Source organism: Sminthopsis crassicaudata, chromosome X, assembly GCF_048593235.1.
Source record: "Sminthopsis crassicaudata isolate SCR6 chromosome X, ASM4859323v1, whole genome shotgun sequence".
In the NCBI taxonomy this organism is placed as follows: domain Eukaryota; kingdom Metazoa; phylum Chordata; class Mammalia; order Dasyuromorphia; family Dasyuridae; genus Sminthopsis; species Sminthopsis crassicaudata.
This window is the reverse complement of record NC_133623.1, coordinates 81869826-81875825: the sequence shown is the minus strand read 5'-3', so window position 1 is coordinate 81875825 and position 6000 is coordinate 81869826.

Genomic DNA, 6000 nt, shown 5'->3' with positions numbered 1-6000 from the left:
GATTTGTATTTGAGTTTCTTGAATCTCTAAACATGACCATTAGCTAACCTAAAAATGCAAATTCTCTGGTCTGAAAGGTTCTAAATTTGATTTTCTGATAGTAAAGACATATGGGTTGAACTTTCATTAATTGATCTGGTTAGTGGCAAATTTAATTTAAAATTGTGTAAGGCCAATTCTGTAAGGACTTTTTCATGGAGAAGGGGATTTCAACAAATGACCTGAACTGGAGAAATCACTTGGTTGGAAACTATTCTGAAATACCCCCCAGACCCAAGGGCTGCACCAGAAACAAACAGCTCTATGTGATGAGACTTCTGAGCCCTAAATGAACAATTTTCTTTTCTTTACTATTTACTTTTCCTGATGCACCTTTTATCTGTAACAAAGGGGACTGGCCCCTTTTGGCCATCTCAAGGCATCAGTTAAACTCTTTTCTTTTCCTCTCACATTGGGGTTCTTATAAGCCCCAGACTTAGAAACTCTTCATAAAGTGTTTGTCATATCAGTTAGTGATTCACTGAGAAGACTGCATCTCTCAATAGAATCAAATAGCGGTATGATGAAAATGATGATACACTCTTCCAGGAATTCTTTTGGGGCCTGAGACCAATTCACATTTTTCTTTGAGGCTTAGTATATACCAATTTTGACTTTGTTGTCAAATTCTTCTTCTGAGTTTGTCCAAGGTAGTAGCTTTCAATATTCAGGTTCTTTTTTTTATTTTTATTTTTATTCTTTTCTTCTTTTCCAGTCCATTTCTTGACTTTTAACTTTCTGTGTTAAAGTTGGGCATTGCTCCTGGGGTGGAGGGGGCTCTGACTCAAGCTTCAAATTTTTTCTGCATCTGTTTTCAGAGCTATTTCTGGGGATCTATAAGTTTTCAGTTTTTTCAAGGTAGGATTATTTAAGGAGAGGTATATTTTCTGTTCTACTGGCCTGTGCTCTTATCTGTGAGTGACCACAACCACTCTTTTCTGCTCTGGCACTTTGACTATAGTCCCCAATTCCCTTGTGGCCACAAGCTCTGCATGTTAGTGTTGTTCCTTGCCCTGGGCCTGTGACTCAGGGTTGCAACCTATATCTGACTATGGGCCATACAACAAAAAGAGAGAACCCACTCCCCCCAAAGTGTTTGTATTCAGCCAAAGGAATGATGAAACAGCAAATGATTAATAAGTATGGGATCAATTTTCAGGTAAGACACATGGGATACTTGAGGTAAACAATTGTGAGAAAACTCCTTGCATCCAAACTCCTGGGATCTGCCTGAGTTTCTGGTCAGCGTAACCTAAGTCCTTAGTTAAAGGTCTCTTGGTGGTTGTTGTCTTTCATTCCTGAAGAGGTCCAAAAAGATACTGCTAAGTTGGAGTCAAGGTACAGTGTGCCCAACTGGGGCTGATAAGACCAATATGAGTCTGAAAGGCTCTACGAGGGATTGGGAACAAATAGTGCACATGAACATTTGGAGTGGAAATAGCTTTAAAGAAAGTACTGTACCTTATGTGCAATCTGTTTTGCACATAGAGTGCAGCCCCTTCTTTAATGTGGGTACATCATGCTGAATGGTCCTGTGCCAGTGTTTCCTGCATCTTCTGATCTAGTACAAAATTTTTCAAAGACCTCGAGAATGTCCTTGAATCACTTCTTATTCCATCCATGTGAGAACTTGCTTACTTTGTGAAAGTTCTTTGTAAAATAGTCTTTTAGACAAGTGTCCATTGGTCATTTGACCAATGTGACCAGCCCATTAGAGTGATGCTTTTTGCAGTAGAGTTCGAATGCTGGGCAATTTAGTTGGAGAAAGGACCTCAGTGTCCAGTACTTCCTCTTTCCACGTGATCTTCAGAATCTTCCAAGACAATTCAAATGGAAGTTGTTCAATTTTCTGACATGGCGCCACTGGACTGTCCGGGTTTCACGGGTATACAATAGTGAGGTCAGCACAACAACTCTGAAGCCCTTCGGATTGCCTCTTCTCTCCCACACTTTCCACTGAGTTAGCTCTGGCAATATGTATGTCAATCTCGAAATCTATGTGGACAGCCTTGGAAAGTCCACTGCTAAAGCAAATGAACTTATTCACAGCATTCAAAATTTTTTCCATTTGCTGTAACTGATGGCTCCACGTGTAGATAGTGCAGTGCGGCCTGGTGAAGAACCTCAATTTCTTGGTGCTAATTGTGAGGTAAAAATGGTATGTTTGATGCCTTAATTCAAGCATAAATTGGATGTAAGTGAGGCAGAAATCATCAACCTTAATCTCTCTTCCAGAATCATTAAAGTCCAATGGCAAGACAAAAGTCAAGATGATTGGTGGTGACTTGGGATACAGTGGATGGCCTGGAATCTTTATGTCTAACCAAGTTCTAAGAACTCCACAGTGCCTGCTTCTGCTGCCTTCATGGCCATTGGAACAAATTGTTCTCCTCCACTCATTCAGCTGAGGAAAGTCTTCACATCCGTGGAAAAAGACGTTCCCTTAAGGCACCAGCAGGTTTGAGGCTTCTCTGTTATCCCCTACCTGATTTAGCCCATCTGTCAAAAATTTACTAAGTTGTGGCCAGTGTGCATGCTCCAGCTTCTTGGAGCCACAGATGAGAGTTAGATGGCAGGTGGAGACCAAAGGTAGACGAGAAGCCCTGACGGTGGGCTCGAGGCGGCCTTCACGCCAGAGATCTTACCTGAGACCGGTACATCCAAAAGTGGTAAAGACCATGCCTGGGTGAAGGGGCAGGTCAGTTCTCTGAGAATCTCACAGTTGTGGATCATAGCATCTGAAGGAGTTGCAGGGCAGCCTTTGCTGACAGGGATGTTGGGTACTGGGAATGAGATACATCGAGGCAGAAGGAAGAGGAGGGAGGTCAGACAACACAACAGCCTCTCAGTCAGAGAACTCAGAGAAAGCAACTGCCTCTCGGTCTCCTTGTATCATCATCATCCTCTCACATGAAGCGATCCATTCTACAGGTCTGAGTTAGCCTTCCAGCAGCCACTGGCACATGGCTCCCAAACCACAACACAGTAGAGATGGTCCAGCTTTTCAGACATTCAGGCCTAGGTTCAAATAAGGCAATACTAGTTTTCTCACAATTCTCATAATCAAATAGTTTTCTCACAAGCCAGAAATTATATAGGATATATAGTAGCAAGTGGAAAACATTTAAGAAGCTCTGGTCTAGGAGACCCAGAAAATGTCTAGTTTCTCCATTTGACCATGAGGTCAATAATCCTCTGAGAATATAGCTAGTCTGGGGACTAGAATCTATCTTGATTTCTTTTTACTAGCTTTCCCCCCCTTTTTTTTCTTGTTTTCTGGTTATATGTGCATATTAATTTAATACACATTTCTTTATAAATTAAGTTGGGAGAGAAAATCAGGACAAAAGGGAAAAACCACAAGAGGAAAAAAAAAAAAGAAAAAAGTGAACATAGCATGTGTTGATTTATATTCAGTCTCCATGATTCCCTCTCTGGATGCAGATGGCATTTCCCCCCCAAAGTTTGTTGGAAATTGCCTTGGATCATTGAACAGCTGAAGAGAACCAAGTCTTTGATCATCACACAGTCTTTCTGTTATTGTGTACAATGTATTGCTGGTTCTACTTATTTTGCATCAGTTCATGTAAATCTCAGGCCTTTCTAAAATCAGCTTCTTCATCCTTTTTAATAGAACAAAAATATATTCCATTACTTTCATAGACTATAGCCATTCCCCAATTGGTGGGTATCTACTGATTTCCGATTCTTTGCCACCACAAAAAGAGCTGCTATAAACATTTTTGCACACATGGGTCCTTTTCCCTCCTTTATGATTTCCTTGGGATACAGACCCCGTAATGGCACTGCTGAGTCAAAGGGTATGTATTTTGCTAGCCCCTTGGGCATCGTTCCAAATTTCTCTCCAGAATGGTTGGATCATTTCACAACTCCACAACAATATACTAGTATGTCACTTTCCCAACATCCCCTCCAACATTCATCATCTTTTTTTCTTATCTTAGACAATCTGAGAAGTATGAAGTGGTACCTCAGAGTTGTTTTAATTTGCACTCTCTAATCAATAGTGATTTACAACATTTTTTTCATATGATTATATATGACTTTAATTTCATCATGTGAAAATTGTCCATTCATATCTTTTAACCATTTATCAGTTGGGGAATGACTTGTATTCTTATAAATTTGACACAGTTCTTTATATATTTTAGAAATGAGACCTTTTTCAGTAACACTGGCTGTAAAAAATTTTTCCCCAGCTTTGTCTTTCTTGTTTATTGTTGGTTTTGTTTATGCAAAATCTTTTTAATTTAATGTAATCAAAGTTGTCCACTGTGAATTTCATAATGTTCTCTACTTCTTCTTTGGTCATAAATTCCTCTTTTCTCTAACGATCTGATAGGTAAACTACTCCTTGCTTTCCTAATTTGCTTAATGGCATCATCCTTTATGTCCGAATCACGTACTTGTTTTGAGCTTATTTTGATATGGGGTCTGAGATGTAGGTCTATACCAAGTTTCTCATATATTATTTTCCAGTTTTCCCAGCAATTTTGTGAAATGGTGAGTTCTTATCCCAGAAGCTGGAATTTGGGGGTTCATGAATACTAGATGACTATAGTCATTTATTATTGTGTCATGTATAATCTAACCTGTTCCACTGATCCACTGCTCTATTTCTTTTTTTTTTTTTTTAGTTTCCACTTCTCTCTTTTGATTACATCTATTTACTTTTCTTTTTTAATTAAAGCTTTTTACCTGCCTTTTAGAGGAGGGGCTGGGGGGAAGAAGGAAAAGATTTGGAACAGAAAGTTTTGCAAGGGTCAATGCTGAAAAATTTTGGATGATTCTCTAAGCATATCATCATATCATCTGTAAAGAGTGATCGTTTTATCTTATTGCCCATTCTTATTGCTTGTTTACTAGCTTTGAAGGGAGAGAGGTCAGAATAGAGGGTAGCTATCTGATGGATGACTTCTTCATCTCTTTGAAGGGTGGTGGGGAAAACAAGTCTGGCTGTCAGGGGCTTCCTCTAGCAGAGCACAAATTCTTGAGCTAATTCATGTTCCCACTCTGTTCCTCTGAAGTGAAGAAAACCTTTCAAATTTGTTGTAAAGGTGACCTGCTTTCTTTACTCCAAGTCTTTTTTTTTTTTTTTTTTTTTTTTTTTTTTTTTTTTTTTTTTTTTTTGCTGAGACAATTGGGGTTAAGTGACTCGCCCAGGGTCACACAGCTAGGAAGTGTTAAGTGTCTGAGATCAAATTTGAGCTCAGGTCCTCCTGACTTCAGAGCTGGTGCTCTATCCCTTACGTCCTTCTTGTTCCAATCTTCCTACCTAAACAGCTGTATTGGGTTTGGCCACTTTGGCTGTTCCTGCTCTGCTGTGCTCTGGTGGCGTTATTCCACTCACAGCAGGGGGAGAGACAATGTTGTCCCCTTGAGGCCATGTAGTCATGAAAGCCTTCAGTTCTTGACCTATATGTTTATTCTTTTCCATTTTAGGTGAAGGGATTGGAACCACCAATCCTGTGAATCCCCCCAAATCAACAGGACTGTAGCCTCGCCTCTTTTCAGAGTTCAGGTTTGCAGGTAGCACAGCATTGCTATACTGAGGACCAAATAGTGGCTTGGGACTAGCATCCCGAAGAGCTAAGATGAAGAATCATCAAGCAGTCCCAGCACAAGTGAGCGTGAACAAGGTGAATGCAATTGACATGGGAATCATGCCGAGGGAACCCACTTGGCACTGGGAGCAAATGCTTGTAGCTTTGTTCTTTTTGCATCTTCAAACTAAACACCTGTCAATCAGCTGATGTGATTGAATGGAGCTGGATTGCTTCTTACTGACAGCTAATAATGGAACCCAGCTGGTGGGGGCATTAGAAAAGAGACATCGCACTACTTTTGTCACATACAGTTGTCATCCACATGTCACTGCCTCTATTAGAAGGCAAGCTTGAAGGTGGGTTCCATTCTTTTTGCATCCCCAGCACTTGGCAA